The sequence below is a fragment of the Phyllobates terribilis genome, unplaced genomic scaffold, assembly GCF_046119375.1.
Source record: "Phyllobates terribilis strain yellow unplaced genomic scaffold, ASM4611937v1 Scaffold_11__3_contigs__length_659146591, whole genome shotgun sequence".
Taxonomy (NCBI): domain Eukaryota; kingdom Metazoa; phylum Chordata; class Amphibia; order Anura; family Dendrobatidae; genus Phyllobates; species Phyllobates terribilis.
The window spans coordinates 154,249,109-154,274,503 of NW_027362771.1; the positions used below are offsets into that span (position 1 = coordinate 154,249,109).

General features: G+C 51.1%; 1 long non-coding RNA gene across 2 annotated transcripts in view; it reads left to right on the plus strand.

Moving 5' to 3' along the window:
- Positions 1-25,395, plus strand: part of LOC141165042 (uncharacterized) — a 101,216-nt gene that overhangs the window by 19,098 nt on the left and 56,723 nt on the right. For both annotated transcript variants that reach the window (XR_012251038.1, XR_012251037.1), the window contains one exon: positions 11,912-12,214. This is a non-coding gene — a long non-coding RNA (uncharacterized lncRNA). The remainder of the gene's footprint in view (positions 1-11,911; positions 12,215-25,395) is intronic.

Genomic DNA, 25,395 nt, shown 5'->3' on the forward strand with positions numbered 1-25,395 from the left:
TTAGAGAAGAAGCCGCAAGTTACCATCCTCCCGGAAGATGATTTTTGAGTAAGTACCGCTCCGGCTCCAGAGGAGGAGGCGTCAACTTCCAGGAAGAACTGCTTGTTGCCGTCCGGGCGATGCAGCACCGGGGCGGAAGAGAAGGCCTGTTTTAAGGAAAGAAAGGCCTCCTCTGCTTCGGGCGGCCACTCTTTGGGATTAGTACCCTTACGGGTGAGCACGGAAATTGGGGCAGTCCGGGAAGAGAAGTGCGGTATGAAGAGGCGGTAGTAGTTGGCGAAGCCCAGGAACCGCTGAATGGCCTTCAACCCCTCCGGTCGAGGCCATTTCTCGATGGCAGACAGTTTCTCTGGATCCATTCGTAGGCCGGTCTGAGAAATAATGTAGCCCAAAAACGGAAGCGAGGTCTGCTCAAAGAGGCACTTCTCGTATTTAGCGAAGAGGTGATTCTGCCTGAGCCTGAGCAGGACCTGACGAACGTCCCTCCGGTGAGTCTGGAGATTGTAACGGGTCTGGGAGGCGGAACCTCTGAGCTACTATACAAGGGGGCAGTCCTTGTAAGGGAGCGGGTGGCGACCAGGCAGGCAGTCACAGCAGGTGACCGGGACAGTCTCTGGAAGAACGGGCAGGAGATCACGACAAGTGACTGGGGCAGTCTCTGGGTGAACGGGCAGATGGTCACGGCAAGTGACCGGGACAGTCTCTGGAAGAACAGGCAGGAGATCACGGCAAGTGACTGGGGCAGTCTCTGGGTGAACGGGCAGATGGTCACGGCAAGTGACCGGGGCAGTCTCTGGGTAAAGGGTTGGTACGACCTGTGGCGGCAGATGGTAGACTTGAGCTCCCAGGTGAGCAGGCGAGAGTCTCTGGATAAACGGGTGGTCACAGCATGTGACGGCGGAGCCTCCAGGAAGACCAACAGACAGGCGGCAGATGAGCGCTCCCAGGTGAGCGGGCAGAAGTCTCTGGACAGGCGGGTGGTCACAGCACGTGACGGCAGAGCCTCCAGGTAGGCTAGCAGACAGGCAGCAGATGAGCGCTCCCAGGTGAGCGAGCAGGAGTCACTGGACAGGCAGGTGGTCACAGCATGTGACGGCGGAGCCTCCAGGTAGACTAGCAGGCAGGTAGCAGGTGTGTGCTCCCAGGTGAGCGGGCAAGCTGGTCCATAGACAGACTGACGGGAGTAGGAAGGCAGACCGTCGGACCTCAGGCAAGCAGGCAGGTGGCTGGTGTGCGCTCCCAGGTGAGCGGGCAGACTGGTCCTTAGACAGACTGACAGGAGTAGTAAGGCAGACCGTCGGACCTCAGACTAGCAGGCAGGTAGCAGATAATCAGGCAGGAATCTGGCAGGTAACTGGCAGGTAACTGGCAGGTAACTGGCAACGGGACCTGAGGGCTGAAGCAGAGTAGTGAACAGTGCAACAACATTGCTCGGGCACCTCCATTTTGGAGGAGGTGCCTTATATATGGTGAAGTCCTCTGGCCATTGGCCGGGGACTCCTTAGCACGGCGCGCGCGGCCCCTTCAAGAGGGAGGGAGAGCGCGCGCGCGCGCCCTAAGCACAGTGGCCGGGAAGGAGCGCGCGCTGCCAGCAGAGCGGGAGGAGGACGCCGGGCACGGAGCAGGGAGGTGAGGGGAACAGCGTCCCTGCCTAGCAGAGGGCAGGGACGCCGGCACTACAGTACCCCCCCCCTTTAGGCCCCCCCTTTTTTAGGCCAGACAGAAATTTAGCAAGGATAAGAGGGGCATGGATGTTCTCCCGGGGCTCCCACGTTCTCTCCTCAGGACCAAACCCCTTCCAATCTACTAGAAAAAAGGTCTTTCCTCTTACCCTTTTGGTGGCAAGAATGTTCTCTACCTCAAACTCGTCCTCAGCAGAAACCGGAGCAGGAGGCGTACCTGTAGACTTGGAAAAAGAGTTAAGTACCTCAGGTTTGAGGAGAGATACATGGAAGGAGTTAGGGATCCGTAAGTTGGCCGGGAGTTTCAATTTATAGGCCACCGGGTTGATCTGACTGATGACCTCCAGGGGGCCGATGAACCGAGGCCCTAACTTGTAAGAAGGTATCTTGAGCCGGACATATTTAGATGAGAGCCAGACTTTATCTCCGGGACGAAATTGTGGAGGATCAAGGCGTTTTTTGTCAGCGTGTCTTTTCATCCGTTCCGAAGACAGAAGGAGTGCGGATCGGGTACTCTCCCAAATGGAGGAAAATTTGCTAACGAGAGATTCCGCAGCCGGGTTGTCCACAGAGGTGGAGACAGGAAAAGGAATCCGAGGATGCTGACCGAAGACTACAAAAAACGGGGATTTGGAGGAGGATTCGCTCTCGTGATTATTATAAGAGAACTCGGCCCATGGTAGGAGATCCACCCAGTCAGAATGATGGGCATTAACGAAGTGCCGGAGGTAACTGGTCAGGTTCTGATTGATCCGCTCCACTTGACCATTGGACTGTGGGTGGTAAGCGGAAGAGAAGTCCAGGGTGACATCTAGCAGTTTACAAGTGGCTCTCCAGAAGCGTGAGGTGAACTGTACCCCACGATCCGACACGATGTGGAGGGGCAGGCCATGAAGACGAAAGATGTGATGAATAAAGTCTTTAGCTAGCTCGGGTGCAGACGGGAGGCCTGGCAGGGGAACGAAATGAGCCATCTTGGAGAAGCGGTCAGCGACCACCCAAATGACCGTACAACCGGCAGAGACTGGGAGGTCTGTTATAAAGTCCATTGCTATATGCTGCCAGGGGGCAGCAGGTACTGGGAGCGGAAGGAGGCGACCGGCTGGCAGATGTCTCGGAACCTTGTTGCGGGCGCAGGACACACAGGCAGAAACAAAGTCTATTACGTCCTTGTGCAGGGTAGGCCACCAGTAGTGCCGGGTAATAAGCTGGAGGGTCTTTTTCTGACCGGCATGGCCAGCTAGTTTAGACGAGTGACCCCAGTGAAGGATCTTCTCCCGATCAGGTACTGATACGAACGTCTTTCCGGGAGGGAGACTATTTAGACTCACGGGAGCCACCTGCATTACTCTGGCGGGATCGATGATGTGTTTCGGATCTTCCTCGAGATCAGACACCAGAAAGGATCGAGACAAGGCGTCCGCCTTGACGTTTTTGTCAGCCGGGCGAAAATGAAGAACAAAATCAAAGCGAGCAAAAAACAAGGACCACCGGGCTTGGCGCGGGTTAAGTCTCTGGGCATGCTGGAGGTAAGCCAAGTTCTTGTGGTCAGTGTAAATTATTACCGGGTGAAGAGCCCCCTCGAGCAGGTAACGCCACTCCTCCAATGCCAGCTTGATGGCCAATAACTCTCGGTCTCCTATGGAATAATTGCGCTCAGAGGAGGAGAAGAGTTTAGAGAAGAAGCCGCAAGTTACCATCCTCCCGGAAGATGATTTTTGAGTAAGTACCGCTCCGGCTCCAGAGGAGGAGGCGTCAACTTCCAGGAAGAACTGCTTGTTGCCGTCCGGGCGATGCAGCACCGGGGCAGAAGAGAAGGCCTGTTTTAAGGAAAGAAAGGCCTCCTCTGCTTCGGGCGGCCACTCTTTGAGATTAGTACCCTTACGGGTGAGCGCGGAAATTGGGGCAGTCCGGGAAGAGAAGTGTGGTATGAAGAGGCGGTAGTAGTTGGCGAAGCCCAGGAACCGCTGAATGGCCTTCAACCCCTCCGGTCGGGGCCATTTCTCGATGGCAGACAGTTTCTCTGGATCCATTCGTAGGCCGGTCTGAGAAATAATGTAGCCCAAAAACGGAAGCGAGGTCTGCTCAAAGAGGCACTTCTCGTATTTAGCGAAGAGGTGATTCTGCCTGAGCCTGAGCAGGACCTGACGAACGTCCCTCCGGTGAGTCTGGAGATCCGGAGAGAAGACCAAGATGTCGTCCAGGTACACCACTACGCAGGAGTAGAGAAGGTCCCGGAAGATGTCATTGACCAACTCTTGAAAGACGGCAGGAGCGTTACAGAGACCAAAGGGCATTACCAGATATTCATAGTGGCCGTCCCGGGTGTTGAATGCCGTCTTCCATTCATCCCCCTGACGGATACGAACCAGGTTGTAAGCCCCATGGAGGTCCAGTTTGGTGAAGATTCTAGCCCCTCTCAGACGATCAAATAACTCCGGAATGAGCGGAAGGGGGTACTTATTTTTCACCGTGATCTGGTTAAGGCCTCTATAGTCTATACAGGGACGGAGAGAGCCGTCCTTCTTTTTTACGAAGAAGAAGCCTGCTCCCGCCGGGGAGGTAGACTTCCGGATGAATCCCCTGGCCAGATTCTCCTCAATATATTCGGACATCGACCGGGTCTCAGCAGCGGATAATGGATAAATACGCCCACGGGGAGGAGTAGTACCGGGTAACAAGTCGATAGGGCAGTCGTATGGTCTATGAGGGGGTAGTGTCTCTGCTTCCTTTTTATTAAAGACATCAGCATAAGACCAATAAGGAATCGGAAGTCCAGGTAGATTAGCTGGGGTAGGAGAAGGACGGACGGGATGGACGGGAACCAGACAGGTCTTATGGCAGTCCTGTCCCCAGCGAAGGACTTCTCCGGTCTGCCAGTCAAGCACGGGTGCATGTCTCTGGAGCCAAGGTAGACCTAGCAGGAGGGCGTGAGAGAGTCCAGGCAGAACATGAAAGGAGATACTCTCAGAATGCAGCATTCCCACTTGCAGAGTAATGGATTCGGTGATGAGTTGGATGGGGCGTGGTAAGAGACCCCCATCCACGGCAGCAACAGACAAGGGTACAGCCAGAGGTTTGGTGGGGATGCGGTACTTCTCTACCAGGGACTGTGAAATAAGATTCCCGGCTGCTCCAGAGTCCAGTTGGGCTAGTTCGAAATAACGGTTCTCCCCGCAGACGATTGAAACTGACAGCAGCAGAGATGGAGAGGATTTATTCTTGTCTAGGTCGACCTCTCTGAGCGAACCTAGACACAGGCGTTTCCCGACCTCTCTGGGCAGGCACGGATCCGGTGCTCCTTACTGCCACAGTAGAAGCAGCTCCCCTCGGCACGGCGTAAGTCCTGACGGGTTTTGACCATCTTGGTCTGGTCGACCTGCATAGGCTCAGGAGAGTGTACCTGGGGAGAGACGGAGGGAGTGACGGGTTTCTGAAAAGTAGGAGCTAGACGTGGAAACCTCCTCTCACAGGTGACCTCTTTGGCACGCTCCTGGAACCGTAGGTCAATCCGGGTGGCAAGAGTTATTAGGTCATCGAGAGTGGTAGGAACGTCCCGACCGGCAAGTTCATCTTTAATACGGCCGGACAGACCCTCCCAGAAGACGGATACCAGAGCGTCGTTATCCCAGGCCAGCTCCGAGGCAAGGGTATGGAACCGTATGGCATATTGGCCCATGGTGAGACTTCCCTGACGGAGGCGTAGCAGAGACGATGCGGATGAGGTCTCCCGTCCGGGTTCGTCGAAGACTTTCCGGAAAGCCGTGAGGAAGGCAGGCAGGTCGGACACCAGGGGGTCTCCTCTCTCCCATAGAGGATTTAGCCAGGCCAGGGCCTCCCCGGTGAGATGGGACATGATGAAGGCAATTTTGGCCCAGTCGGAGTTAAACTGGTGGGACAATAGTTCAAAGTGCAGGGCGCACTGATTAATGAAGCCCCGAGCCTGGGCGGGGTCGCCTCCGAAGCGAGGAGGTGCAGAAAGCCGGGGTCCGGGGTAGGATACCATGGTATTGGTGGGCAGCGGAGCTGCCGGGTTGCGAGTCATGGCACTGGCGGTGGTTGCTGGTGGAGCAGTCAGAGTGTCCAGGCGAGAATTGACATTCCGCAGGTGACCCAGGATGGACTCCTGTTGGGACCTCTGACGGGACAGTTCATGACAGAGGTCCGAGAGCGAGGGAGCTTGGGTGCCACCGGGTTCCATGGCCCGAGCAAACTGTAACGGGTCTGGGAGGCGGAACCTCTGAGCTACTATACAAGGGGGCAGTCCTTGTAAGGGAGCGGGTGGCGACCAGGCAGGCAGTCACAGCAGGTGACCGGGACAGTCTCTGGAAGAACGGGCAGGAGATCACGACAAGTGACTGGGGCAGTCTCTGGGTGAACGGGCAGATGGTCACGGCAAGTGACCGGGACAGTCTCTGGAAGAACGGGCAGGAGATCACGGCAAGTGACTGGGGCAGTCTCTGGGTGAACGGGCAGATGGTCACGGCAAGTGACCGGGGCAGTCTCTGGGTAAAGGGTTGGTACGACCTGTGGCGGCAGATGGTAGACTTGAGCTCCCAGGTGAGCAGGCGAGAGTCTCTGGATAAACGGGTGGTCACAGCATGTGACGGCGGAGCCTCCAGGAAGACCAACAGACAGGCGGCAGATGAGCGCTCCCAGGTGAGCGGGCAGAAGTCTCTGGACAGGCGGGTGGTCACAGCACGTGACGGCAGAGCCTCCAGGTAGGCTAGCAGACAGGCAGCAGATGAGCGCTCCCAGGTGAGCGAGCAGGAGTCACTGGACAGGCAGGTGGTCACAGCATGTGACGGCGGAGCCTCCAGGTAGACTAGCAGGCAGGTAGCAGGTGTGTGCTCCCAGGTGAGCGGGCAAGCTGGTCCATAGACAGACTGACGGGAGTAGGAAGGCAGACCGTCGGACCTCAGGCAAGCAGGCAGGTGGCTGGTGTGCGCTCCCAGGTGAGCGGGCAGGCTGGTCCTTAGACAGACTGACAGGAGTAGTAAGGCAGTCCGTCGGACTTCAGACTAGCAGGCAGGTAGCAGATAATCAGGCAGGAATCTGGCAGGTAACTGGCAGGTAACTGGCAGGTAACTGGCAACGGGACCTGAGGGCTGAAGCAGAGTAGTGAACAGTGCAACAACATTGCTCGGGCACCTCCATTTTGGAGGAGGTGCCTTATATATGGTGAAGTCCTCCGGCCATTGGCCGGGGACTCCTTAGGACGGCGCGCGCGGCCCCTTCAAGAGGGAGGGAGAGCGCGCGCGCGCGCCCTAAGCACAGTGGCCGGGAAGGAGTGCGCGCTGCCAGCAGAGCGGGAGGAGGACGCCGGGCACGGAGCAAGGAGGTGAGGGGAACAGCGTCCCTGCCTAGCAGAGGGCAGGGACGCCGGCGCTACAGAGATCCGGAGAGAAGACCAAGATGTCGTCCAGGTACACCACTACGCAGGAGTAGAGAAGGTCCCGGAAGATGTCATTGACCAACTCTTGAAAGACGGCAGGAGCGTTACAGAGACCAAAGGGCATTACCAGATATTCATAGTGGTCGTCCCGGGTGTTGAATGCCGTCTTCCATTCATCCCCCTGACGGATACGAACCAGGTTGTACGCCCCACGGAGGTCCAGTTTGGTGAAGATTCTAGCCCCCCTCAGACGATCAAATAACTCCGGAATGAGCGGAAGGGGGTACTTATTCTTCACCGTGATCTGGTTAAGGCCTCTATAGTCTATACAGGGACGGAGAGAGCCGTCCTTCTTTTTGACGAAAAAGAAGCCTGCTCCCGCCGGGGAGGTAGATTTCCGGATGAATCCCCTGGCCAGATTCTCCTCAATATATTCGGACATCGACCGGGTCTCAGCAGCGGATAATGGATAAATACGCCCACGGGGAGGAGTAGTACCAGGTAACAGGTCGATAGGGCAGTCGTATGGTCTATGAGGGGGTAGTGTCTCTGCCTCCTTTTTATTAAAGACATCAGCATAAGACCAATAAGGAATCGGAAGTCCAGGTAGATTAGCTGGGGTAGGAGAAGGACGGACGGGATGGACGGGAACCAGACAGGTCTTATGGCAGTCCTGTCCCCAGCGAAGGACTTCTCCGGTCTGCCAGTCAAGCACGGGTGCATGTCTCTGGAGCCAAGGTAGACCTAGCAAGAGGGCGTGAGAGAGTCCAGGCAGAACATGAAAGGAGATACTCTCAGAATGCAGCATTCCCACCTGCAGAGTAATGGATTCGGTGATGAGTTGGATGGGACGTGGTAAGAGACCCCCATCCACGGCAGCAACAGACAAGGGTACAGCCAGAGGTTTGGTGGGGATGCGGTATTTCTCTACCAGGGACTGTGAAATAAGATTCCCGGCTGCTCCAGAGTCAAGTTGGGCTAGTTCGAAATAACGGTTCTCCCCGCAGACGATTGAGACTGACAGCAGCAGAGATGGAGAGGATTTATTCTTGTCTAGGTCGACCTCTCTGAGCGAACCTAGACACAGGCGTTTCCCGACCTCTCCGGGCAGGCACGGATCCGGTGCTCCTTACTGCCACAGTAGAAGCAGCTCCCCTCGGCACAGCGTAAGTCCTGACGGGTTTTGACCATCTTGGTCTGGTCGACCTGCATAGGCTCAGGAGAGTGTACCTGGGGAGAGACGGATTTCTGAAAAGTAGGAGCTAGACGTGGAAACCTCCTCTCACGGGTGACCTCTTTGGCACGCTCCTGGAACCGTAAGTCAATCCGGGTGGCAAGAGTTATTAGGTCATCGAGAGTGGTAGGAATGTCCCGACCGGCAAGTTCATCTTTAATACGGCCGGACAGACCCTCCCAGAAGACGGATACCAGAGCGTCGTTATCCCAGGCCAGCTCCGAGGCAAGGGTACGGAACCGTATGGCATATTGGCCCACGGTGAGACTTCCCTGACGGAGGCGTAGCAGTGATGATGCGGATGAGGTCTTCCGTCCGGGTTCGTCGAAGACTTTCCGGAAAGCCATGAGAAAGGCAGGCAAGTCGGACACCAGGGGGTCTCCTCTCTCCCATAGAGGATTTAGCCAGGCCAGGGCCTCCCCGGTGAGATGGGACATGATGAAGGCAATTTTGGCCCGGTCGGAGTTAAACTGGTGGGACAGGAGTTCAAAGTGCAGGGTGCACTGATTTATGAAGCCCCGAGCCTGGGCGGAGTCGCCTCCGAAGCGAGGAGGTGCAGAAAGCCGGGGTCCGGGGTAGGATACCATGGTATTAGTGGACAGCGGAGCTGCCGGATTGCGAGTCATGGCACTGGCGGAGGTTGCTGGCGGAGCAGTCAGAGTGTCCAGGCGAGAATTGACATTCCGCAGGTGACAGTTCATGACACAGGTCCGAGAGCGAGGGAGCTTGGGTGCCACCGGGTTCCATGGCCCGAGCAAACTGTAACGGGTCTGGGAGGCGGAACCTCTGAGCTACTATACAAGGGGGCGGTCCTTGTAAGGGAGCGGGTGGCGACCAGACAGGCAGTCACAGCAGGTGACCGGGACAGTCTCTGGAAGAACGGGCAGGAGGTCACGGCAAGTGACCGGGGCAGTCTCTGGGTGAACGGGCAGATGGTCACGGCAAGTGACCGGGGCAGTCTCTGGGTGAACGGGCAGATGGTCACGGCAAGTGACCGGGGCAGTCTCTGGGTGAACGGGCAGATGGTCACGGCAAGTGACCGGGGCAGTCTCTGGGTGAACGGGCAGATGGTCACGGCAAGTGACCGGGGCAGTCTCTGGGTGAACGGGCAGATGGTCACGGCAAGTGACCGGGGCAGTCTCTGGGTAAAGGGTTGGTACGACCTGTGGCGGCTGATGGTAGACGTGAGCTCCCAGGTGAGCAGGCGAGAGTCTCTGGATAAACGGGTGGTCACAGCATGTGACGGCGGAGCCTCCAGGAAGACCAACAGACAGGCGGCAGATGAGCGCTCCCAGGTGAGCGGGCAGAAGTCTCTGGACAGGCGGGTGGTCACAGCACGTGACGGCAGAGCCTCCAGGTAGGCTAGCAGACAGGCAGCAGATGAGCGCTCCCAGGTGAGCGGGCAGGAGTCTCTGGACAGGCAGGTGGTCACAGCACGTGACGGCAGAGTCTCCAGGTAGGCTAGCAGGCAGGTAGCAGATGTGCGCTCCCAGGTGAGCGGGCAAGCTGGTCCATAGACAGACTGACAAGAGTTGGAAGGCAGACCGTCGGACCTCAGGCAAGCAGGCAGGTAGTTGATGTGCGCTCCCAGGTAAGCGGGCAAGCTGGTCCTTAGACAGACTGACAGGAGTAGTAAAGCAGACCGTCGGACCTCAGGCTAGCAGGCAGGTAGCAGAATATCAGGCAGGAATAAGACAGCAAGCTGGCAGGAATCTGGCAGGTATCTGGCAGGTAACTGGCAACGGGACCTGAGGGCTGAAGCTGAGTAGTGAACAGTGCAACAACATTGCTCGGGCACCTCCATTTTGGAGGAGGTGCCTTATATATGGTGAAGTCCTCCGGCCATTGGCCGGGGACTCCTTAGGACGGCGCGCGCGGCCCCTTTAAGAGGGAGGGAGAGCGCGCGCGCGCGCCCTAAGCACAGTGGCCGGGAAGGAGCGCACGCTGCCAGCAGAGCGGGAGGAGCACGCCGGGCACGGAGCAGAGAGGTGAGGGGAACAGCGTCCCTGCCTAGCAGAGGGCAGGGACACCGGCGCTACACATTACATTGATAGAATGGCTTTTATTTCCACCTTGAACCATTACCTAGTGATCTGGAGAAAGCAGTAAGTAATGTATCACGCTGAGGCTTCCAATGAGTGATAGCTCAGCTGCCCTATAGGATATGAATTATGCTGGACTGTCAATATTGTGAACCACAGGGATAATAGACAGATATACATAGATATGAGATAGATAGATAGATAGATAGATAGATAGATAGATAGATAGATAGATAGATAGATAGATAGATAGATAGATAGATAGATAGATAGATAGATGTGGGATAGATACATAGACAGACACACACAGCACGTTATACTCACCTATGTAGAAGCCTTTTCCTTCCTGGGGTTCTGCAGCAGCTTCTTCATTTATTTCTTCCAGTCACACATATGTATGTGTGTATGTAAATTTGGTGAAATTTTCATTTTATCACATCTACATCCCAGTATAAATGTGACATAATAGGTTAAAGTGTTTTATATTATTTAACTACCTGATTGTATTTCTCATATGCTTGGGTTCAGAAATATAAACTCAATGACTTTAAAGACATATATAGTTGTTGTAAAGATATATTCTGAAGGCTGCATTTCTGAATTTCAATTTTATTAATTATAAGTTCAACAAAGTAAAGATCATCATTTGCATATATCATCAAATTAATTGATACCTTTCAGGGAGTGTGGTATGACAGCATACTGGGTGAGCCACAATTCTCATTACTGTCAATATTTCACCTTCATGTCAATGTTTAGTTATTGACAAAACATCATTCATTTGGCCTTGATGCACTTTGCATTTGCATCTCTCTCAAGTAAAACTAACAGGTCAAGCAAATTCTTATCCTCTCTTGCTGACAACTTTATCTTCCAAAAGGTAGGGGAGAAAACAAGGGGATCTGCTACTTTGAATCTAATCCTTATAAACAGGGAGGAAATGGTTGAGGAGGTAAAGGTGGCTGGGACCCTAGGAGGCAGCGATCATGCTATTATAGAATTTTGGATAACTAGAGGAGGAAGACATGTGAAGACTCAAACTTCAAGGTTAGATTTTAAAAAGGCAGATTTTAAGAGACTCAGAAAGAGAATAGGAGGGATCCAATGGCTGGATGTCCTTAAGGACAAAAATGTCCAGGAAGGATGGGAAATTTTTAAAAATGAGATTCTCAAAGCACAATCGTTAACAATCCCGAAAAGTAGGAAGAATGGGAAGCTTTTAAGGAAACCAGGATGGATGAACACAGAACTTAAACACATGCTAAAAAGAAAGAAAGAAATGTTTATTAAATGGAAAGAGGGAGGCATATCTAAAGAAGATTATAATGCAGTCTGCAGATCCTGTAGGGCACGTATCAGGTTAGCTAAAGCTGACAATGAATTAAGGCTTGCAAGAGATGTCAAAAGCAATAAAAAAGGATTTTGGGGGTATGTCAAAAGTAGAAGAAAAGTCAAAGATGCTATAGGATTTTTACAGGATGAAAATGGAGAAATGGTAAGAGAGGATGTTGAGAAGGCCAAACTTTTTAATTCCTATTTTGCATCTGTTTTCTCTCAGAAAGAAAATGTAACATCAACTGATCTTCACTGTCCTTTTAAAGGAATAGAGGAATCCAAGTTATCTGTAAACAGAAAGATTGTGAGGGAATATTTAGCTAACATAAATGAGTTCAAGTCTCTAGGTCCAGATGAATTACACCCCAGAGTACTGAAGGAGATCGTAGAAGAAATTTTAGAACCACTCTCCATAATCTTTGAAAATTCTTGGAGAACAGGAGAAGTCCCAGAAGACTGGAGAAGAGCAAATGTTGTTCCTATCTTCAAAAAGGGGAAGAAGGTGGACCCAGGGAACTATAGGCCGGTGAGTCTGACTTCTATACCAGGAAAGATCTTTGAACAAATTATTAAACAACATGTATGTAAGTACATGGATAAGAATGAAGTGATTAACCAGAGTCAGCATGGGTTTGTAACTAACAAGTCATGTCAGACTAACTTAATTTCCTTCTATGACAGAATCACTGACTGGGTGGATCAGGGAAATGCTGTAGATATAGTATATCTTGACTTCAGCAAAGCATTTGACAAAGTATCTCAAACCATCCTTATTGAAAAAATGACCAAGTATGCAATGGACCAGGCAACTGTTAGGTGGATTCATAACTGGCTTAGTGATCGGACTCAAAGGGTGGTTGTAAATGGCTTCACATCCAGCTGGATGAATGTCTCAAGTGGGGTACCACAGGGCTCCATCCTGGGACCTGTATTGTTCAACATGTTTATCAATGATTTAAATGAAGGAATTGAGGGTAAGCTGATTAAATTTGCTGATGACACAAAGCTAGGAGGGATAGCTAATACTAGAGAAGAGAGAGAGAGGATTCAAAAAGACCTAAATAAACTGGAGCAGTGGGCAGCAACCAACAGAATGGTTTTTAACAGGGAAAAATGCAAAGTACTACATCTGGGCAATAAAAATGAAAAAAGCATATACAGAATGGGAGGAATAGAGGTAAGCAACAGTACATGTGAAAAAGACTTAGGTATACTAATAGATCATAGACTGAACATGAGTCAACAGTGTGATGCAGCAGCAAAAAAGGCAAATACAATTCTGGGATGTATTAACAGAAGCATACAGTCTAGATCACGTGAAGTCATTATCGGTCTTTACTCCTCTTTGGTCAGACCTCATCTGGAATACTGTGTACAGTTTTGGGCACCACATTTTAAAAAAGACATAGACAAACTGGAGCAAGTTCAGAGAAGAGCGACCAGAATGGTGACTGGTCTGCAAACCATGTCCTATGAGGAACGGTTGCAGGATTTGGGAATGTTTAGCTTGCAAAAAAGAAGACTGAGAGGAGACTTAATAGCTGTCTACAAATATGTCAAGGGCTGTCACATTGTAGAAGGATCATCTTTATTCTCATTTGCACAAGGAAAGACTAGAAGCAATGGGATGAAACTAAATGGGAGGAGACACAGATTAGATATTAGAAAAAACTTTTTGACAGTTAGGGTGATTAATGAGTGGAACAGGCTGCCACGAGAGGTGGTGAGTTCCCCTTCAAAAAAAACCTTAAAAATATCCATAATTTCAGCAGTACAATAGTAAAATGATCACTGATTGATCTTCATATCCTCAGTTTGTTAACATATGCACTTTGCCCCCTTGTCAAGACAAACTGGTACTATTTTCTATGCGCAATGACAAGCTGCATAAACAAGCAGGCATGTACGTGACGTGCCCCCTGGGCCGTGGGGTACCCGGTGCCGGGCCAGTAGATGCTGGGGGTTGTAGTCACAGTGGCGGTGACCCGGTCCGTGACCCAGGGTGGTCAATCCAAGGGAAATTATATGTATAGGTTTTATTAAAGAGTCCGACTACGCCACCTGTGGAATGCGGCTAAAGGGGGAGGGGGGGGGCCGCCGCTGCAGAACAGTCCTCTGAAGCTGGTGGTATTGCAGCAAGGATGTTATGACTCCCCACAGGAAGAGTTAGCTTCAGGGCAGGGTGTGGATGTTGGTGGTTGTGCAGGGTGTCGTAGTGCAGTAATAACCACAGAGTCAGTATAGTGCAGTCCCAGGGTCTTTACTGATGACAATTAGGCAAGCCTGGATTTGGGTACTGGCTAGAGATAAGAGTCTGGTCAGCCTGGAAGCAAACATTGAGTCCTCCTTGCCAGGTGAAGTTGTAGGCCTCCCCTTCTCACTATACTCTTTGGCTTTGCTGCCTGTAGCTGTGCTATAGCCCACGTCCCTGAGTGTAACGTTCTGTCCTCACCCGTATGGCAGGCAGCTCGGACCTTGCTGGCGCGTCACTCCAACGCGGCGGTGCTGGTCCCTCTGTGCTGCTGAGCCTCTGGGCGTCTGATGGGGCCAGGAGACCTGCAGTCTCCTGCCCTACGGTATCTGCTGCTGGGCCTTCAGTGCCCCACAGCCTCGGACTCCGGTGTCCGGTCCTCTGTGTTTCTCTAGCTAGGACGAGCTACCTCAGCTCCGGTCCCTAGCTCTTGTCGCTTTGAAGTCCTAAACTCAACTCCTGACACTAAGACTCACTAACCCCGCCCCCAGATCCCAGTTGCCAAGGGGTGGGGACTCCCCTTGCTGGTCTGGAGCCAGGAAAGTGTTGCATGGTTAGTATCCCTGACTAGGGGATCCCTGCTTGCTTCCAGGCATGGCATTACCTCTTTTTAGGGAGGCAAAGCCACTGTGGCAACCGGACCCCTGGGGTGCAACATAAGCAATGAAAGCCTTTACAGGGTTCACCAAGATCATCAATCAGGGCCTATATAGTAAGTAAACTGGGAGCATGTCCTTGTTCTTGTAGTAGCCCATATAATCTGCCTGATTAAAGGATATAGATTTCATCACAATGGGTCTCATATGAGATGATTGCTGGGGTGTCTTCATTCTAAGGGTTCCTTTACACTTTAAGATTATAGAGCATTCCTAGGAATAATCTTACCATCTAAACAGGCTGCCGATCAGCTGATAAATGAGCAAAACACTTGTTTGTTGGGTGAAATAATCTTTTGTGTTGCACAAAAGATCATATTTCTTAGCAGCGCATTATTCTGTATAAACAGGGCATGTGCTGCCGAGAACAATGGCAATCTGTGTAAAGTTAACGATCTATTATAGATTGTTCAGTGTGCATCATTAAGAGGAGTCTGCCTGTTTAAACAGGCTATCAAATGACTGCTGATCAGTATGTTTTGTTAACCCTTTCACCGAGTATACTCGGCTGAGCACCGAGTATTTATAGCATGCTCAGGCTTTAAGTTTTCGTCGCTCCATGAACATGATTTGTGACTGTTTGACAGATTTAATACATGTGAGGAATGCCTGTTTTTCCAGCATTCCTTACATGTATTAAATCTGTCAAACAGTTGAAAATCATGTTCACGGAGCGACGAAAACTTAAAACCCGAGCATGCTATAAATACTCGGTGCTCAGCCGAGTATACTAGTTGAAAGGGTTAACAAAACATACTCGCTCATCACTACTCATCAGTAAACAAGTTGCTGATCAGAGAGTTTAGTGCCAGCAGTAAGCTTGTGTAAATGAACCTGTCCAGATAGGACAACCAGGTAAACATTGAGAAATGTTATAAATGATATATGGGTCAGTTATATAAATTTTTCATTTAAGAATACACTATATTTTACATTGCTAAGCTTTGCACACCATTTGCAACAGCTCCTTGGAATGTCCGAGTGTTGAATCACTTATCTCCTGGGACTCGCCAAGGTGTTGTCCAGACTCTTGACTAGTGAGATGGAACGTTTGGAAGACAGAGTGGTGCTGGGAAACATACTGGAAGTATTATCTGCCATCCAACCAACCACCTGTTCGCAATGGGTGAAATAAGTATTGAACATGTCACCAATTGTCATATATTTCTAAAGGTGCTATTGACACGAAATTCTCACCAGATTTCAGTATCAACCCATCCATTCCACACGCGCAAAGAAATCAAACCATAGCAGTCCATAAATTAAGTTATGTGTAATAATGAGAAATAACACAGGGAAAAAAATATTGAACACGCTTACTGAAATTTATTTAATACTTTGTACAAAATCCTATGTTGGTGATGACAGCTTCAAGATGCCTTCTGTATGGAGAAACAAGTAAGGCTGAGTTCACACGATGCGTATTTAATGCATTTCCGCGGCGTTTTTGCATTTGCGTAAACACCGCGGAAACGCATTAAAAACGCATGGTAGAAGGGCAGCAATGTTCCCCAATTGAAATCCGCATGTGCTGTGCCCATGATGCGGATTTTTCAGCAGCGTAAACGCTGCGCTCAAAAATCCGCAGCATGTCAATTAATTTTGCATAAACGCGGCGTTTTCGCCGCAATTGACTTGCATTAGAACGCGCCAATTCCGCAAGACTACATCTGTGCTTGCGTAATTGGTGCGTTCTAATGTGCGGATGGTACCCGGGTGTGGAGGAGAGGAGAGTCTCATCCACACCCAGGTACCATTAAAAAAGCTGTAAAACAAGAATAAAATAAAAAATATATATATACTTACCATCTTTCGGCCCGCGCAGCGCTCCTGCTTGGTTCCCGGCACTTGCAGTGAGTTGAAGGACCTGCGCTGACGTCAGAGTCATGTGACGGGTCACGTGACGCTGATGTAGCACCCTGAGGATTCGGCTGCTACAGGGGTATTACACCTCAAGCCAGAGGTGTGGTATTCCACTCCCGGGTAAGGATGGAGTGTGGAACTGAGCTAGTAGGCTGCATGCACTACATACATCCCATTTCCGGGGGACAGATCGACGGTACTCCCACCAGTTTATGTGCAGGTACGACAGCGTCTGTCCCTGGCTGGAGTGGGAGGGGGGTGGAACATCCCAGTAGTGTAGGGGCAGATAGGGGGAGCAGTCTGGGTAAGGCTAGGAGCTCATTGGGTGCTGGTCACCTGAGCTCACACATAGAGGGAGTATATAAGGTGGGCACCATCTTAGGACAGGGTCTTTTGTAGAGTGAGTCAGCCTTTGTAGAGTCAGAGGAGCAGAGCAGAGAAGCTCAGCCAGAAGGGCTGGCAGGGAGTTGTGGTTCCGGCTGGGCCCAGCTCCAAGGCCAAGTCTGAGAGAGAGAGAGAGGAGTCAGAAGGACCCAGACAGAAGAAGAAGGAACCCCAAGACCCCAGAATACAAACAGCAGGGTGAAGGGTTGGCACCCAGCGTACCGGATCCCAAGCTGGTGGAGGCCACTAATCCTCAGCCAGAGACCGGAGGTCGTGGGCAGGATCTGCCACGACCCTCACTAAATCCACTAGGAGGGCATACCAAGTATAGGGTCAGGGAACCCAGAAGAGGTGCACCCACCAAGAGACCCGAGGGAGCCGGACATAAGTGGATCCCTAGTGAGAACGGCCAGAAGAGAGGGAAAGTCAGACAGGAGCTCAGGACCACGCTCCAGAATTACTTGGGGGGTTGGCCGAGTCCAGGACCTGGTGGACGCAGCACGGCTCGGGTGGTCGCTTCAGGCCAGAGTGACCATAAGAACACCCGTAAGTAAAAACCCCTGAACTACACAGCCCGACTCTGAGTCTTCTTGCTTAGCTCTCCTGCACCTGCACAACCACCATCCTCTACATCTGACCCCCTGAGGCTATACCCCTCCCATTGGGGGTTATACTATCACAGCTGCACACACACCACCAGCCTCAGCGGACCCTTCTGCAGCGGCGGCCTTTTGACCGCAAATCAACGGGTGGCGTAGTCGACACTAAGAACATCAATAACATCTATCAAGACTGCCACACACTGAGTTTGACACCCTGGGCACGGACCGGGTCGCCGCCACTCGGAGACTACAACCCCCATCTGATCCGGTTCCGGGTATCCCCAAACAGCACTGGCCCAGGGGGCGCGTCAACTTTGGCGTAGTCGGCAGGATTTCGTGCCCACAACCACCGGGTACTGCGTGCCTGAAGAGAAGTTCAAATTTACCTTAAGAAGAAGTCTCCCGCCGGTTCCAGAGGGTCCCCGCCATGGGACGCCATCACGGATCGTTTCCCGCCGGTTGCCCGCCATCTGCAGCTTTTTCCCGCCATCCACGGAGTTTCCCGCCACTGGGAGACGATTCCCGCCATTTCCAGAAGATTTCCCGCCTTGGAAGAGCGGACGCCATTATGGGCGTGCCAGAGGGTGGCAAGAGGTCACCTCCCATCGTGGGCCAGGTCAAGGAATGGTGCCAAAAGCGGAAACCGCCCCCACCAACAGAGACTGTGGTGCTGGAGATGTCCATCAGCGTGAGAGAACTGCCCCTGGAACTGACAATCACAAAGTTGCCCCGGGACCACCTTCAATGTGGGTGGAGACAGAACAAGAGAGCGAAGATGAGTGCAGCCTGGAGGAGTCTGGAGAGAGCGCACCCGGAGACAAGAAGTCTGGAGAGGACTCCGGAGAAGTCGCACCCGGAGATGGAAGGAGAGTCAGGCAGCACCGACCCTGTGGTCAGGAGCCTGCTGCAAGCAACAACCCCACTAGGCTTAGTGGAGATCCTGGCACAGCTCCCCCGAGACCGGGAGTGTGCACAGACCGCGCTGGAGCGCCTCGCATGGAGGATGGCCCAGGTGCAGCGAGAGACGCTGACGGAGTGGAGCCGAGAGATGGCCCTGCAGGCAAGAACCCGCCAGCGAAGCACGCCACCCGAGACGAGGAGACAGACCGCCTCTGAGAATGGTGCAGGAGGAGTGAAGGCCGGAGACGGCGCCGAGAAGGGAGCTGGACAGATGGAGGCAGGTAAAGGGGACGTCCCTACCCCGAGCCGAGAAACCGCGTGCCTGCCCCAGCTCCCCGTCGCAGAGCCCGAAATTCCCCCTGCCGTGCCCGTCGCTGCATCGTCACCGCTCCAGACAAGGCCTCAAGCAGAAGCCGCGGCCGCGACCCCTGTGACGTCACGCGCCTCAACCCTGAGCGCGGCAAAGCAGGAAACACCACCGGCCTGGTCGCAAGGTCTAGTACCCCCGGGCGCCGCAGTTCCAACAGCGCCCTCTACCTCCACTGAGCCACCGGCCTGGTCGCTGGGCCAAGTAACCCCGGGCGCCGCCGTCTTCACGGTGCCCTTTACCTTCAGGGTGCCCCAAGCCTGGTCGCAAGGCCTAGTGAACCCGGGCGCCGCTACCACCACCGCGCCCTCAACGTCCACCGTGCCGCACCTGGGTGAAGACTTGTTTGCCCAGCACACGTGCCCGGATGGGCAGCCCTTTGTGTGGCCACCGGAGTTCCACCATCCCCGACTCCGGAAAGAAAGACCCCTAGATGAGCCCCTGATTCCGGTTCCGAAGCCCGTTAAGATCACCCCACTCTCGTTGGAGGAAGCGCAGTTTGCGTGGGACCCCACCGGAGGAGACCTCATGGGATTCACCCAAGAGACTCGGGCAGCCGCAGCTGAGCGTGCGGAGTGCTGCCGGCAGCAGTTAGAGGTCTTTGACCGGGAGCGAAGAGAGAGGCGGGTCCGAGAGCAGCGGCTGCAGGAACAGAGTGCAGAGCAGAAGAGCCGGACCAGGAGGAACCCCCGTGCAGCCCACGGACCCCGTGCCACCGGGACTGTAATTAAATTCCAACTGCAGCACGGTTGGGGTTTCATCAGGGATCATCACACCCCCGGCGACGTCTTTGTCACCCGCAGAGACGTGGAGTCCCATCTGCCGGAGGGACACAGAGGTCGTGACCTATATGTAGGGGACGAGGTCACGTTCACCCGGCACAAGTGTGCCAAAGGACCCTACGCCCTCCATGTACACCGGCTGACGGAGGAGGAGCTACGGTGTGAAGAGGAGCAAGAGGACCCGGACGGGTCTGAAGGAGGAGCAGGAGTACGCCGTCATTAAAGTACGGTAAAGAGACTGTACATAGTTACCCGTCAGGGTATATGCCATGCTGCTAACTTAAAATAAGGTCCCCGTTGGGACAAGTGTGAACTGTTCCAGTGTGTCCCATCTCCCCACAGGCTGAGGACTGTGAGCAGTCATCCCTTTTCCCCACTGGTCGAGGACTGAGAGCGGCCACCTTCCCTTGTATATAGTTGCGCTTTCTAAGGCGCCCCCTACCGGTTTTATAGGAAACTGTTGTTTTTACTACAAGAGACTGTCGCACTTTACCCGGTCACAAGTTGCACCGTGGCCGGAGGAACAAGAGTGTTATTTATGAAAAGCTTTATATGAAAAGTTTATGCTGATAATATATGATGTTTTATATGTTTATGTTTTATGAAAAAAAAAAAGTATGTTTGTGGATGTTTTTATTCTTTTACAGCCCGAGGACGTGCTGTGATTTACCAGGGGGGAATGTAGCACCCTGAGGATTCGGCTGCTACAGGGGTATTACACCTCAAGCCAGAGGTGTGGTATTCCACTCCCGGGTAAGGATGGAGTGTGGAACTGAGCTAGTAGGCTGCATGCACTACATACATCCCATTTCCGGGGGACAGATCGACGGTACTCCCACCAGTTTATGTGCAGGTACGACAGCGTCTGTCCCTGGCTGGAGTGGGAGGGGGGTGGAACATCCCAGTAGTGTAGGGGCAGATAGGGGGAGCAGTCTGGGTAAGGCTAGGAGCTCATTGGGTGCTGGTCACCTGAGCTCACACATAGAGGGAGTATATAAGGTGGGCACCATCTTAGGACAGGGTCTTTTGTAGAGTGAGTCAGCCTTTGTAGAGTCAGAGGAGCAGAGCAGAGAAGCTCAGCCAGAAGGGCTGGCAGGGAGTTGTGGTTCCGGCTGGGCCCAGCTCCAAGGCCAAGTCTGAGAGAGAGAGAGAGGAGTCAGAAGGACCCAGACAGAAGAAGAAGGAACCCCAAGACCCCAGAATACAAACAGCAGGGTGAAGGGTTGGCACCCAGGGTACCGGATCCCAAGCTGGTGGAGGCCACTAATCCTCAGCCAGAGACCGAAGGTCGTGGGCAGGATCTGCCACGACCCTCACTAAATCCACTAGGAGGGCATACCAAGTATAGGGTCAGGGAACCCAGAAGAGGTGCACCCACCAAGAGACCCGAGGGAGCCGGACATAAGTGGATCCCTAGTGAGAACGGCCAGAAGAGAGGGAAAGTCAGACAGGAGCTCAGGACCACGCTCCAGAATTACTTGGGGGGTTGGCCGAGTCCAGGACCTGGTGGACGCAGCACGGCTCGGGTGGTCGCTTCAGGCCAGAGTGACCATAAGAACACCCGTAAGTAAAAACCCCTGAACTACACAGCCCGACTCTGAGTCTTCTTGCTTAGCTCTCCTGCACCTGCACAACCACCATCCTCTACATCTGACCCCCTGAGGCTATACCCCTCCCGTTGGGGGTTATACTATCACAGCTGCACACACACCACCAGCCTCAGCGGACCCTTCTGCAGCGGCGGCCTTTTGACCGCAAATCAACGGGTGGCGTAGTCGACACTAAGAACATCAATAACATCTATCAAGACTGCCACACACTGAGTTTGACACCCTGGGCACGGACCGGGTCGCCGCCACTCGGAGACTACAACCCCCATCTGATCCGGTTCCGGGTATCCCCAAACAGCACTGGCCCAGGGGGCGCGTCACTGACGTCGGCAGGTCTTTCAATTCAAAGTTGCCGGCAGCCGGGAGAACGGATTGAGCAGGACAGCGCGGGCCATCAGAGGGTAAAGTATACATGTATTTTTTATTTTTACCATTCTCTCGGGTCACACTATATAAATCCATGCTTTTTGCATGGATTTATATAGTGTGACCTAGTTGTCAAGCACTTTCCAGGTGATGCTAAAATCGCCTGGAAAGCGCTTGTCAATCTGCATGTGGAAACGCATGTGAATCCGCATGTATTCCGCAGGAAAAACGCATGCACAATCTGCATGCGTTTTTTCTGCCAGGGAGATGCAGAAATGATGCAGAAATTTTCTGCTTCATTTCTGCATCGTGTGCACATACCCTAACAATGCATTATAGACCTAACAAAAAAAAGGAAATATCTGCCAATATAAACCTCATGTATCTCATAGAATGGTGCAGTGGTGCAGTTGCAGAACTCCCATAAAGAAATAGGGGAAAAGAACAGTTGATAAAAATAGAAGTTTATTATACAAAAACAGCAAAAAAGTGCAACGATACAAAATATCACAAAACTAGTGGCAGTAGATGAGAAATATGACTAGGAACAACAGGAAATGTTGAAAGCACCTGAGAAAAGAGACATGATCCCTCATAGGTTCTCCCACAATGAACGCCTATATTTAGAAATACTCATATTCTGGTTTGAAATAAAACCAGAAGCTGTAAATATATCCAGCAATAAAGGATGGCAGACCATATACAGTAGCTAGGGACCTCTAATTCTAAAATACAGAGCTAGGGCCCCTAAGTATACAGTACAGACCAAAAGTTTGGACACACCTTCTCATTTAAAGATTTTTCTGTATTTTCATGACTATGAAAATTGTACATTCACACTGAAGGCATCAAAACTATGAATTAACACATGTGGAATTATATACTTAACAAAAAAGTGTGAAACAACTGAAAATATGTCTTATATTCTAGGTTCTTCAAAGTAGCCACCTTTTGCTTTGATGACTGCTTTGCACACTCTTGGCATTCTCTTGATGAGCTTCAAGAGGTAGTCACCGGAAATGGTCTTCCAACAATCTTGAAGGAGTTCCCAGAGATGCTTAGCACTTGTTGGCCCTTTTGCCTTCACTCTGCGGTCCAGCTCACCCCAAACCATCTCGATTGGGTTCAGGTCTGGTGACTGTGGAGGCCAGGTCATCTGGCGTAGCACCCCATCACTCTCCTTCTTGGTCAAATAGCCCTTACACAGCCTGGAGGTGTGTTTGGGGTCATTGTCCTATTGAAAAATAAATGATGGTCCAACTAAACGCAAACCGGATGGAATAGCATGCCGCTGCAAGATACTGTGATAGCCATGCTGGTTCAGTATGCCTTCAATTTTGAATAAATCCCAAACAGTGTCACCAGCAAAGCACCCCCACACCACCACACCTCCTCCTCCATGCTTCACGGTGGGAACCAGGCATGTAGAGTCCATCTATTCACCTTTTCTGCGTCGCACAAAGACACGGTGGTTGGAACCAAAGATCTCAAATTTGGACTCATCAGACAAAAGCACAGATTTCCACTGGTCTAATGTCTATTCCTTGTGTTCTTTAGCCCAAACAAGTCTCCTCTGCTTGTTGCCTGTCCTTAGCAGTGGTTTCCTAGCAGCTATTTTACCATGAAGGCCTGCTGCACAAAGTCTCCTCTTAACAGTTGTTGAAGAGATGTGTCTGCTGCTAAATCTGTGTGTGGCATTGACCTGGTCTCTAATCTGAGCTGCTGTTAACCTGTGATTTCTGAGGCTGGTGACTCGGATAAACTTATCCTCAGAAGCAGAGGTGACTCTTGGTCTTCCTTTCCTGGGGCGGTCCTCATGTGAGCCAGTTTCTTTGTAGCGCTTCATGGTTTTTGCAAATGCACTTGGGGACACTTTCAAAGTTTGCCCAATTTTTCGGACTGACTGACCTTCATTTCTTAAAGTAATGGTGGGCACTCGTTTTTCTTTACTTAGCTGCTTTTTTCTTGCCATAATACTAATTCTAACAGTCTATTCAGTAGGACTATCAGCTGTGTATCCAACTGACTTCTGCACAACACAACTGATGGTCCCAACCCCATTTATAAGGCAAGAAGTCCCACTTATTAAACCTGACAGGGCACACCTGTGAAGTGAAAACCATTTCCGGTGACTACCTCTTGAAGCTCATCAAGAGAATGCCAAGAGTGTGCAAAGCAGTCATCAAAGCAAAAGGTGGCTACTTTGAAGAACCAAGAATATAAGACATACTTTCAGTTGTTTTACACTTTTTTATTAAGTATATAATTCCACATGTGTTAATTCATAGTTTTGATGCCTTCAGTGTGAAAGTGCAATTTTCAAAGTCATGAAAATGCAGAAAAATCTTTAAATGAGAAGGTGTCTCCAAACTTTTGGTCTGTACTGTATATGTACACTACCGTTCAAAAGTTTGGGGTCATTTAGAAATTTCATTATTTGTGAAAGAAAAGCACAATTTTTTCCAATGAAGCTAACATTAAATTAATCAGAAATACACTCTATACATTGTTAATGTGGTAAATGACTATTCTAGCAGCAAACGTCTTGTTTTTATTGCAATATCTACATAGGTGTATAGAGGCCCATTTCCAACAACCACCACTCCAGTGTTTTAATGGTACATTGTGTTTGCTAACTGTGTAAGAAGGCTAATGGATGTTTAGAAAACCCTAGAAAACCCTTGCACAAGTATGTTAGCCCAGCTGAAAACGGTTTGGCTGATTGAGAATGTGGAGCATTACATTTGTTTGTTTCTATGAAACTCTCAAAATGGCCAGAAAAAGAGAACTTTCATGTGAAACTCGACAGTCTATTCTTGTTCTTAGAAATGAAAGCTATTCCATGCGAGAAATTGCCAAGAAACTGAAGATTTCCTACAACGGTGTGTACTACTCCCTTCAGAGGGGAGCACAAACAGGCTCTAACCAGAGTAGAAAGAGAAGTGGGAGGACCCGCTGCACAACTGAGCAACAAGACAAGTACATTAGAGTCTCTAGTTTGAGAAATCGACGCCTCACAGCTCCTCAAATGGCAGCTTCATTAAATAGTACACCCAAAACGCCAGTGTCAACGTCTACAGTGAAGAGGTGACTCCGGGATGCTGGCCTTCAGGGCAAAGTAGTAAAGGAAAAGCCATATCTGAGACTGGCTAATAAAAGGAAAAGATTAATATGTGCAAAAGAACACAGACATTGGACAGAGGAAGATTGGAAAAAAGTTTTATGGACAGACGAATCAAAGTTTGAGGTATATGGATCACACAGAAGAACATTTGTGAGAAGCAGAACAACTGAAAAGATGCTGGAAGAGTACCTGACGCCATCTGTCAAGCATGGTGGAGGTAATGTGATGGTCTGGGGTTGCTTTGATGCTGGTAAAGTGGGAGATTTGTACAAGGTAAATGGGATTTTGAATAAGGAAGGCTATCACTCCATTTTGCAACGCCATGCCATACCCTGTGGACAGCGCTCGATTGGAGCCAATTTCATCCTACATCAGGACAATGACCCAAAGCACACCTCCAAATTATGCATGAACTATTTAGGGAAGAAGCAGGCAGCTGGTATTCTATCTGTAATGGAGTGGCCAGCGCAGTCACCAGATCTCAACCCCATTGAGCTGCTGTGGGAGCAGCTTGACCGTATGGTACGCAAAAAGTGCCCATCAAGCCAATCCAACTTGTGGGAGGGGCTTCAGGAAGCATGGGGGGAAATTTCTCCAGATTACCTCAGCAAATTAACAGCTAGAATGCCAAGGATCTGCAATGCTGGAATTGCTGCATAGGGAGCATTCTTTGACGAAAGCAAAGTTTGAAGGAGAAAATTATTCTTTCAAATAAAAATCATTGTTTCTAACCTTGTCAATGTCTGGACTATATTTTCTATTCATTTTGCAACTCATTTGATAAATAAAAGTATGAGTTTTC